Source organism: Oratosquilla oratoria, chromosome 21 (genome assembly GCF_046742065.1).
Source record: "Oratosquilla oratoria isolate Oo_2021 chromosome 21, ASM4674206v1, whole genome shotgun sequence".
Lineage (NCBI taxonomy): Eukaryota > Metazoa > Arthropoda > Malacostraca > Stomatopoda > Squillidae > Oratosquilla > Oratosquilla oratoria.
This window is the reverse complement of record NC_134797.1, coordinates 48432549-48445048: the sequence shown is the minus strand read 5'-3', so window position 1 is coordinate 48445048 and position 12500 is coordinate 48432549. Positions and strand designations below refer to the sequence as shown.

At 42.6% G+C, this 12500-nt stretch overlaps 1 protein-coding gene across 1 annotated transcript in view; it reads right to left on the bottom strand.

Annotated features, from left to right (window-relative positions):
* LOC143037153 (protein still life, isoform SIF type 1-like) overlaps positions 1–12500 on the bottom strand; it is a gene marked incomplete at its 3' end in the record, with an annotated part of 252952 nt that overhangs the window by 90745 nt on the left and 149707 nt on the right. The window contains exon 2 of the mRNA XM_076205270.1: positions 480–549. The remainder of the gene's footprint in view (positions 1–479; positions 550–12500) is intronic.

Sequence of the window (12500 nt, the reverse complement as noted above, 5' to 3'; positions counted from 1 at the left end):
TGAATGTTTGTGGTCCTCAGGGGCTTGGTCATCACTACAACAGAAGAAAGGGTTGAGACTATCTCAGATATTAACCCCCAGGGTAAGGTCTCACACCAGATAACGAGGAGAAAACCATGATAAAATCTTTGTTCGAATTTAACCCTATTTTCATAATCTCCATTTCACAAATCAAGCAGATTTTCTTCTGTACACTTTGTTTATTCTTTTACAATGTGTAGCTTCCATTATTCGTTTTTATGACGATATTTGATGTCAAAACTGCCCTAGAGATCTTCCATTTTCTTAAGTCGATTTAATTCTGTTACTTTTTTGTTCATGGTGTTATATATTTTACCTTAAACGAGTTATCCTATGAAACAGGAAATACTTTAGAAATAACAGGGCGACGGCACAACAATGGAAACAGGTTGTTTGTGCAGGTAAATGTTTAAAAGGAGCGACAGGATTTAGGTGTGACGACACACCGGGAATCTTACCTTAGTGGTCAGCGCCGTGGGCCCAACGCGAAGCCGCAATATTTCTCACTGCAAAGATGCTGGGGTGCGTCTGTGGAAAAAAGAAAAAACAATTCAGATAAAATCCAGAAATGATTATTTGGTTTAAAAAACATGAGCAGATTTGCGAATAACACAAAATATCAATACGTCCGTTTGGGAAATGGATACGGAAGTATTGAGGCCACACTTGGAATCATTCCAATATTCAAGAACTACTATGGATTTAAAAAAATAAATTCAGTTTCTGTTTAAAAAGATATTTCAGTGTTCAGATACAGCCACTCGAAAGTACAACTCAACCTATGATGCTCTCTGGCAATGATGATGATATGGTTTAACATCACAAACTCCCCCTTATCGGAAGGCTAAGACGGTGCCCCTCACAGAGGACTCTGTAGTGTGGAATTTAATGAACCATGCACTTGGTTCAACTTTGCCGGTGGCAGGATTCGAACCCCCATCCCCTCGAACGGCGCCCTAACCCACTCGCCCGGCGAGATTCCCATCTCTGGCAATATGGCTTAATAATCCTGCTATGATTTTAAACAATGGCATCTTCCCTTCTTTTTACAAAGATATTTTAAATGGAGGAGGGTAGATAAGAAGACAAGGACCTATGCCCTGGTAAATTCCTCATGAATTTCGAACTGAGCTTCTTGCCAGTTACAAACAAGTCAGGAATAAACTCGCACCAAGATCTGTGTCTTCCTCAACTTGCTCTAAGCCTATGCGCAAACCGAGACGCAGCACAGAGGAAAGGCAGCAGACTTTCTGTTGCTGAACTGAAGTACAGTTTAAACTTCTCTCTCACTTGAAATGATGAGATGGTACATCTAGAAGCATTTCAAGTGAAGGAGAAGTTCAAACTCTACTTCAATTCCAGCAACTTCGCTCTGTACTGCGTCGCCTGCGTCGTCTGTGCCACCTGCGTCTCATTTTGCGCTTAGGTCAAGGTCTCAACATCACTTACTCACAGTCTTGTTTCCATGGAGTGCAGGAAAAATAAAATGTCTCCCCAAGCAAAGCTCATCCCTGTTTTAGGGTAAGAAGGTCCTGAAGTGACCCATAAAAAGGCCCATAAAACCCCACTGGCAATTTTGCAAAAGAGGAAAACATTAGACACAAGATACATCACGTTTGGTTGTCCCTCCCACGGTGCTTGGCATTACTAGGAAGCTTTGCTCTAAGGTCAAGGAAGGAATCAGAAGTTATGATCCATTGATAGGTATCACAATGGCCAGCTAGCAACAACGAAATCTCTGACAGATGGTAGATAAGCTTTTACAATGCCAGGTATGTTTAATTCCTTTCGAAACGTGAGCGACTTTTTTAAAGATGAAAGGTGAGGAGACCACGCCAGGAGGCGCTGAACAGCTGCGGCCGAAGCCGTCCTCTTTGCCCATGATGCTCTTTAACGATTGTTATTGAGGCAGGTAATGCACAGTCACTACTGGAAATCGGAAGAAAATGCGGGATTCGAACCCACAAGTAAGAGACAAGACCGTTATGCTTCCGATGACGTCACAACCCAGCTCGCTTCTTTTTTTTAAACGACACAGTCTTTTTGTACCACTGGCGCGTGCTTTGGAACGCCTAGTGGGGTCTAAAAGCTTCGTAGTTATTAAGAAACACAATCTCACTCACCGACACCAATTCATGACCAGCACGACAAATAAAGTTGGCATCTTCTGTCAAGTGGACGCAAATCCTGCCTTGCCACAGTTGGTAACTGTCTAAGTCCTACACAAGGCTTAGCAGCCCATGAGCCTTCTTTAGTTGGTATGTGTGTGTGTGTGTGTGTGTGTGTGTGTGTGTGTGTGTGTGTGTGTGTGTGTGTGTGTGTGTGTGTAATTCCCCATGCTCTTGGATCATGTGTTGGACTCGTGATCGACAGCTACTACTCTCCCAGATGAGAGCTCAGAGCTCATATATGACCGATCTATGAGTAATGCTGTGACCTCATACACACACACACACACACACACACACACACACACACACACACACACACACACACACACACACACACACACACAACTCCCCGCCCATGAGAGTTGGAGTAATGGCTCGCAGCGTAGCGATACTGAAATTATTTCAGAATTGGGCGGGATTCGAATTCGGACCGCTGGGTTAGCAGTTGCGAAAGTTACCACTGCGCCGTCGAGCCGCGTGCGTGCGTGCGTGTGTGTGTTTTTATGTGTGTGTGTGTGTGTGTGTGTACGCGCGTGTATGTGTGTGAGCGCATATGTGATTACCAATTTACGATCTATAACACGGCCATGAATTTCGTAATGCCCTGAGAATGTGTGTGCTCATTCCTCAGTGTGTGTGTGTGTGTGTGTGTGTGTGTGTGTGTGTGTGTGTGTGTGTGTGTGTGTGTGTGTGTGTGTGTGTGTGTGTGTGTGTGTATGTGTGTGTGTGTGTCAGGTCACAACATTACACACAGATCAGGCCATATATGAGTTCTGAGCTCTCTTACGGCAGGGTGATAGTTGTCGATTATGAGTCCAACACGCAGTCCAAGACCGTGGTGAATCTCTCTGTCTCTCTCTCTCTCTCTCTCTCTCTTTCTCTCTCTCTCTCTCCTCTCTCTCTCTCTCTCTCACACACACACACACACACACACACACACATACACACACACGAGACATGTAGGTCTGTACTGCGGTAGGATATGCCTAACGAGTCATTTGCTCAGGAAAGCAAACAAGACAGCCACTGCTAAGTCTTTAAAGAATACTCATCTCAACTTGGAGACCAAGTGTATATACGAGCATAATATGTATATCACAGAAGTCCTGAGCGGGTTACTGAGAAAATCTTTGAGGACTATTGACCGACAAGAAGACATAAAGGATCTGGAAAACGTCAAGAATCGACCAAGAAGTGTGAAAGGTTCCAGTGATTATGTACAGGAAGACAAAGAGTCCATTGGAATACCATCTCTGGAAGAGAGAAGGGAGAGGGGTGACTGGAAAAAAAAAAGTTGAAAATCGACCAAGAGAAACGGGATTGAAGTCTGGAGACTTGTCTCGCATAAAAAAAAAATAATAATAATAATAAATAAATAAATAAATAAAAAAGGAAGAAAGAAGGGAGAGGGGACCATGTTGACTCTATCCCAATGTTGGACAACAATCTATGCCCAGATAGGATAAGACATATGACGGATGCCAACATATGCATTTCCCAAAGCACAATTACGTGGAATGAAATGTCTGAGTGACTGTGCCCTGCTGCTTTGATTCCGACCTACGCAGTGGGCGGGATGCGGGGATGGATGCTTCATCCACAAAGACCTAAGCTCAAAGGAAAAACAAATGGATGGTGGATATATAAGGAACAAGCTTTTTGGTATATGTATGACTGTATGTCCAGATAAGACATGGCTGGTAAAAGTAACGAGATTTCAATAAAAGAATCATAACAAGATCAAAAAACAGAACCGAGATGTAGAGATAGCAAGCTTAAAATGAAAAAGCAAAAGTACACACGCACGCACTAATACACACATATACATACACATACATACACACATATACATACACATACATACACACACATACACACACAAACACGCACGCACACACATACACGTATACACACACATGTACTCACATACACATACATACATGCATACATACATACACACACACAAACATACACATTTACACAAAAACGCACATACACAATACATACATACATACATACACACACATAAACATTTACACAAAAACGCACCTACACACATACTAGATCGGTCATATACGAGCTCTGAGCTCTCTTCCGGAAGGGAAATAGCTGTCGATCACGAGTCCAACCCGTGATCTAAAGACCATGGTGAATCACACACACACACACACACACACACACACACACACACACACACACACACACACACACACACACACACACTTTTGTTCCACGCCTTCCTTTACACTTTCCTTCCAACTTCCTTTCGGACTTCCTGTCCTCCCTGTCATCCAGCTGCTTCAAACACCTTCACACCAATGCATCCCCACCTCCACGCCTCCTTTCCCTTCCCTTCCCTTCCCTCCCTAGGGAACAAGCTCTCTATACAGATCCTTCCTTATTCTTTTACCTCCTCATACTTTCCAACACTGTATTCACATCACCGTACTCATTCCATCCACTCTTGTTTGGCTTTGGTCCTGTGCTATCTTTCTTAGCTCTGTTCTCTTGCTATCTCTACCCCCTTAAGAACAGAAGAACATAAGAATGGAGGAGACTGCATGAGAACATAAGGCCAAGGCGGTTTCATGTCCTTCGCCATCTGTCATCCCGATCCATAAAGTTATTTCATCTTCTCTCAAAACAACCGATAGTTTCAGCGCTCACTGAATGTTTACTAAGTCTATTCCATTCGTTAACCCCTCTGTTGGTAAACCAGTTCTTGCCTATTTCCTTCTTCAACCAAAAATTGTCCAATTCAAACCCAACACTACGAATCGTACCTCTGCTTATTCGTTTTAAGATTACATTTTGTGTTTCTTTCCTCGCAGTAGACATTTCTTCGGCCCTTGTTGGGTTTGGTGTCTTACTATTGCTCTTGAGTCTAGCCTCTTATGCGCTTCTGTTGCTTCCTCCTCTTCTCTCAACTCTTCTCCATCGCTCTTGAATTCATTCCCGGTGCTCTTGCGTTCCGTGGTCCATCCCGGGTTCTGTGTTCCGTTCCGTGTTCCATTCCACGGTCCGCATTTTTTTCTGCGTTCCATTCCATGTTCCATGCTACGTTCTAGGCTCCTCCTTCCGTTCTGCGTTCCTTATCCCATTCCATGTTCCATTTTTTGTTCCGTGTTTCGCGTTTCATTCATCTTTCCACGTTCCATTCCATGTTTCGGGGGATTTTTCTTGTTCCGTTCCGTGATATATGTTCCGTTCCGTGCTCCATTCAGTGTCCTATTCCGTGTTCCGTTTTTCACGTTCCATTCTGTGTTCCGTGTTTTGTGTTCCACTCAACGTTCCGTTCCATGCTGCGTACTCTCACACGACGTGAGATCCGTTTCATGTTCCTTGTTCCATTCCACGTTCCGTTCCGTTCCGTGTTCCATGTCCCACCCCATGTTTCGTCCCGGGTTGCAACTCCCATCTCCATGTTCCGTTCCGTGTTCCATGTCCCATCCCATGTTTCGTCCCGTCTTCCATGTCCCATCTCCATATTCCGTTCCGTTCCGTGTTCCATGTCCCATCAAATGTATCGTCCCGTCTTCCAAGTTCCATCTCCATGTTCCGTTCCGTGTTCCGTGTTACTTGTCCCATCAAATGTATCATCCCGTTTTCCAAGTTCCATTTCCATTTTTCGTTCCGCGTTCCGCATTCCGTTTCGCATTCCGCGTTCCGTTCCGTGAGATCCATCCCGGGGTTCAACAAACCACGCCGGAGGACTCGTCTGAGCCAATCTCCTTCCAATCTGATTTCTGACGAATCCTCATTACATATTTTTGATTCCACCCAATCATCGCCACCTTACTCATTATCCCAATCACTCCCTGCTTCCCCAATCTGACACATTTACCCAAAAATCCCTCTTCGATTTTACAGCATCGGAGGCGCGTTGGTTTCGTATTCCCTTTGTTGTGGGTTCGAGTCTCGCACTCCTCCGCGATTCCCAGCAGTGATTCTTTATCAACCGCCCACCCCCCCCAACAGTCCCCTAAGGGTAACGGTGACGGCTTGAGCAGCAGCTACTACTCAGCGCCTCCTGGTGTATGCTCATCACCCACCCAACTTATCTTTCCCTTGCTCTTAACTCTCTTTCTCTTTGGTTAGTTTTTATTTTTTTTTTCTAAGATAGAGATGAATGTCATTGTTGAATATCACAGTAGATATCACATGACTCCTTCATAACCTTGTGTGTGTGTGTGTGTGTGTGTGTGTGTGTGTGTGTGTGTGTGTGTGTGTGTGTGTGTGTGTGATTCACCATGGTCTAGGATCACGTGTTGGAGACGTGATTGACGGCTATTACCCTCTCGAATGAGAGCTCAAGAGCTCATATACGACCGATCTATGGGTAATGCTGTGACCTTACACATACACACACACACACACACACACACACACACACACACACACACACACACACACACACACACACACACACACACACACACCCGACTCCCTGCGTACGAGAGTTGGAGTGCCGGCTCGCAACGCAGTGATACTGAAATTATTTCAGTCCTGGGCGGGATACTCGGACAGCTGTAGTAGTGGTTACGAACGATACCACTAAGCTGTAGAGGCGTGTGTATGTGTGTACGTGTGTGTGTGTGTGTGTGTGTGTGTGTGTGTGTGTGTGTGTGTGTGTGTGTGTGTTTGTGTGTGTGTTTGTGTGTGTGTTTGTGTGTGTGTGTGTGTGTGTGTGTGTGTTTGTGTGTGTGTGTGTGTGTGTGTGTGTGTGTGTGTGTGTGTGTGTGTGTGTGTGTGTGTGTGTGTGTGTGTGTGAGTACCTTTCGTTTCTTATCTACATAACTATCAAAAATTGTTGTGCAATGCTTAAAGCAAGTTCTTGTCTTTTTTCATCCATTTTTCTATTTTCTCTCACCTTTATCAAGTTCCATAAATGTAGATGATCAACTTATACGATATCCGATAATAAGTTGTCATGTTCACTTTAACTTGGTAGATATTATTTTCTAAAAGTGCCGAATAGATAACTTATTACCTTTTACAAAATTTGAGTAGTTCATAATCTCAACATTTTCTATTATGGTTTAAGTGCGCATTTGACTAAGTTTGTTTATCTAGTGATTGCTAGAATTATTGTCTTATTACAGCATTGTAAGAGGGATATTAAAAGTATTTTCCTCAGACTTAATGATCACATTGGATACAAATTCACCATTCCCCCCAAAAAAAAATCAGGCTAAGATAAATAATCAGTTCATAAACGTATAAATAGACATACGGATACATAAAAGAAGAAAAAAATACAATTGGTTTCTGCATCTAACCTTGTCTACAAAAGTCGACATTTTATTTTTGTTTCCCTCAGTAGAAGCGACATGACGTCATACACCTCGTTCCCCTCCCTTCTCATAGTTCTTTTATTTACATTTACGTCAGAAATCAATATAATCTCTTTAGTCATCACAGATTCTCTTTCTCTCTTCTCTTTACACACTTCTTGACTCAATTTCTTTCCTTTGGAAAGAGAAAATGTGGCTTCCACTCTCCTCTTTACTTCTTTTTCTCATTATTTTTCTCTCTATATATTTTTTCTCTCTCTCTCTTTCTTGTGTCCTCTTTCCCTCCTCATAAAATTTTCACACACTGTTTGTTTCACCAAACAAGACAGAAAGAGAGAGAGAGAGTGTATGTGTGTGTGTGTGTGTGTGTGTGTGTGTGTGTGTGCGTGTGTGTATGTATGCGCGCGCGTGCAAGCATGTGACTAATCTACCCACATGGGCAAGTCGTCCTCTCCTCCCTGCCCATTAAAGAAGAAAGGGAAAAAAAGGGGGGAAAAAGGGGCTGGAAAGGAAGGGGAGGAGGACGAAGGGGGAAAGGTACAATACACCATAGACCTCGCTAAGGTTTAATTACTAATCAAACAAAATGAATAAAAACCCAACAACTCACAACACACACACACTCCTCTCCTTAGTGTCCTCCCCTTCCCCTTTCTCCCCTTCCCCCTTTCCCCCCTTCCCCCTTCACACTACTCATCTTGAGGATGCCACGTTCCCCTTTGATCCTTAACTTGTCCTCGGATCTACCGGCCTCCTTCCGCTTCTGTCCGTCTGTTTGTCGTTCTCCAGTTCACTCTCCTCCCTCTTTCTCCTCCTCATCTTCCCCTCACCATCTACCACACTTTTGAAGTTCCTTTATTTATCCTGGTTTGTGTTCCTTCGTGTGAGTTTTTTTGTGTTTTCTTTCTCTTTCTCCTCCTTTATGTCTTCTTCTCTACTTTTCTTTGTCCCGCTCCAGAAGATGCCAATCTTCTTCTGTGTTTTTTCATTTTGTCGACATTCAGACTCTTAAACAGTCGTGACTATCAAAAATAGGGATTGGTCCTTTTTAAAAAGAAATAATATTAAATAAATTAGATAAATAGATAAATAGATAAAGGGTTAGGTAAAAATTACTAAATAAATAATTGACAGAGAAATTAACAATAGCCAAAAATAAATAAATAAATTACTACGTCAATAAAAAGGAGCCAAAAATATATAAATAAGTAAATATACATAACTAAAAAATAAACAAATAAACAAATAACAGCCAAAACAGATGAAGAAACAGATGAATAGATGACTAACCAACAATAAATAAATAAATGAATAAATTAAAAAATATATATATATATATTTGGATCGCATGTGTTGTTCTCAAATAACTGACTCCAAATCTGCGGTGCGAAAGTATCCCCCAAAGGATAGAGGCCCCGGAGAACCGAATAGGTAACGCAAATGCATGAGGCAGCCCTACAATCTGAGGCTCTAACAACAGGATTGGAAAGAGTAATCGCCTAATTATGATCACCTAATTATGGTCCAATTGTATCTACGCTGCTCTGATTTTTTTTTTTTTTTTTTTTTTTACAATTCCGTCATATCGAATATTTTCGAGCCTTTTTGCCCGTGCAACAGCTAAATCGACTTAAAGTCGCTCAAATAGACTGTTTTATTGTATCAAGGAGATGAATCGACCTGGGGGTAGGTAGAACCATACTCACCCACTGCGTAGTCATTTAAATGGAATAATCAAGCTTCCAGCCGAGGCAGTTGAATGTAACACAAATCGATGATCTAAAATTCATTTGGATAAACACCTAAGCCTCGACTTTTCACCGTGCGCCGTCCACGACACGACGTCGTCCTCTCAAATAACCATGAGTGTCTATGGACGTTTTCACACGCGGTCGTGGTCGTGCCGTGTGAAGGCTCCCATAGACATCCATGTCATGTCGTGCACGACGAAAAGTCGATACGAGTGAAACGAACCTAAGGTATATACTGTAATATCTGTCTATTTCTTATCTATATAGTTGTATATTATCGCGCTCGTGTATTCGTTTGCTTCTTTGTCTTTGTCTAATGCATTCAGCTCCTGGTTTTTTCTTTTTCCTTTTTTTCATTCTTTTTGTTTCTCTTCGTTTTCCTTCTTTCTCCGTCTTCTTCTTTTCCTTTCCTTCTTTTAATTATTTATTTTTTGTTTTTGTTCTCTCTTCTATAACTTTTTACTTCTTCTGTTTTTCTTATATTTCTTACTTTCCTCATCTCTTGCTATATTTCTTCCTCTGTTGTTGTTGTTGTTATTGTTTTTGCTGTTGTTCTTGTAGTTCTTGTTCTTGTTCTTGTTCTTCTTGCTCTTTTTTTTCTTCTTCATTGTACACAAGCCTCATAGTGCCCTTTTATAGGATTCATCTCTCTCTCTCTCTTTCTTTCTCTCTCTCTTTCTCTTAACAAACCCGAGTTCACGGCACAATGTCGCAAGAAGGCTTTTCCTTCTCTTCCTCCTCCGATGTTGCAAGACGCACCCCACCCCCCACCAGATCACCCATAACATCATTATTCCCCCCAGTGGATGCAACAACCCAGGAGGAGAAGGAGGAGGGGGGGGAGAGGGAGTTGGCCCTTCCTGCTCCAATCGATACGTCGAATTCGCGAATTTCCTCCTCCTCACAAGATCTCGGTAGGCCACGAGGGTCAATCTTGAGTCACATCACGATACGTGACGTCAGTTTGCATGCCTTCACTTATATACATACAAACATACATACATACATACACACACACACACACACACACACACATATATATATATATATGAAACAACCCAAACATCTTTTTGGGTGTATACAGCTATATAAGGTACATACACATGTATAAATGCACACAAACATATATACCTATATGCAGACATACAAGCATACGAACACACACATACAGTACATACATACATACTAACAAATCCATATATGAACATGCGTTCTATAAAGGTGCCGACAACTAGCGCCCCCTATTCTTTGTGGGAGACTCGCTGCAGGGCAAGATAGCAGAATGGAGACAGAGAGTCTTACACTTCCTCTGTTGGTTGTCAGGCCGGACGGACCTTCACCGCTTTCACTATGCCTCTCCAGATGGTTCTATCCTCTGCCAATTCCTTCCAGTCCTCTCTTGGTGCCACCTCTCTCCAGGATGAAGAGTAGAAGCATGAAAGTGATCAGCCTTCTTCCTTGAGTGGAGATTAGCCTCCAATCATAAGATCGTTGGTCCACGTGGATGTCAGTCGAGTCCCACAGGTCCTTGAATGCTCAGCAAAGGCGAAATGGTGGGGGATCAAAGTGACAGAGATTATATTTAATAATTCTATATTTTTATTCATTTGTTTACTCATTTGTTTATCTATTTATCTAGTTCTGTTTATCTCTTTATTTATTTACTTATCCATTTATTTATTTATTCATCTATTAGTTCCTTGGGGCCTGAGACTTACTTATTCCGAAGTCAGTCGCTTGGCATCGATCAGAACGAAGTTCACAAAGTCCGCCCCCCCCCCCACCCAAAAAAAAAAAAAAAAAAAAGTATGAGGTATTAATTTTTTATGCAGTCGATATATTGGGACGACTTGAGAGACCCAATACACAAATTAAAACATAAAAACAAGAATATTACCTATAAACATTAGCTTGTAGTCACGGTAAGAGCAATGGTATTGTATTAAAAAAGAAAAGAAAAACAACAAAAATTTCAACTTAGCGCTGCGGTCATAGTAATGATATTTTATACAAGAAGAATAAAAAACATCATCTATGGACGCTTGCTTATTGCCGCGGTCATAGCAATTATATTTCATAAAAACAGAAAAAAAGTCACCTTTGAATGCTTGCTTAGTGCTGCGGCCATAGCACTTATATTCTATACAAAAATAAATACATAAATAGATAAAAGACAAAACTAAAAGATAGAAAAAAATCTTCAGTGTTCACATGGGAAGATGTAGATCAATAAAGGTGACACGGTGGTGACAATGAGGCGATGAAGAGGAGTGAAGAGGATAGAGAGCGGCAGAGCAAAGGGGGACACGGAGGGAAGGGCACGGAGACAAGGAGGGGGGAGGGGAGCGAAGCAGAACGGCGAGGGAAGGAGAGGAGTAGAAGACGGAGGAGGTTGAGGAGGAGAAAGAAGAAGAGAAATGGGAAGAGAGGAATTAATAATTGAAGTGTGAGAAAGAGGAAAAGAAGGAGAGGGAAAACAGGAAGAAAAAGAGAAGGAGGAGAAGGAGGGGAAAGAGACAGAGGAGACAGAGAAAGAAAGAGTGGAGGGAAAAGAAATGAGTGAAAAGAGAAGGAGAAGCATAAGGAGGAGAAAGAAGAGAAGGAACAAGAAAGGAGAAATAAGAGGAAGGGGGAAGAAAGGGATGGGAAAGAACTAATGGGGGAAGAAAAGTAGGAAGAGGAAGAAGAGGAGGGGGGAATGGAGGACTGGGAAGAATAAGAGAGAGAAGAGGAAGAAGGATGAGAGGAGGAGAAATGAGAGGAGGTAGAGAAGACGAGTAATGAGAGGAAGGGGGAGATGAGGAGGCAGAAGAAGATGGGGGAAAATGAGGAAGACGGGAGGGGGGATGCAAGGAGGGTGGGGGATGTAAGGAGAGTAGGGGGATTTGGAGAAGGAATTATACGAGGCGGGCCAAAAAACTGTCTATTCCAGTTGGGTTTGGGGCGCTGAGAGGTCTAAGAGAATAACAGATGAGAGGTAGCGCGTGCGTGTTTGAGAGTGTGTGGTTTTGGTGAGTTTTCTCTATGGGGACTTTCTGTGAACGAGGAACTGAATCTGGGTTGGGGTGATTGAGCGCGAGCCCCATTGAGGGTGAAGGAGGGTGAGGGGGGATGAAGGAGGGAGGGTGTGGGAGGGTGAGGACGGGTGAGGGACGGTGATGGAAAGGAATATCTAAGGAGTTATTTGTTTTCAAAATAGTTTACTTTGTTAACGCTTCTGTGGCGCTACAAGTGTTGTGTTTGTATGTGTTGTGTTACATGCT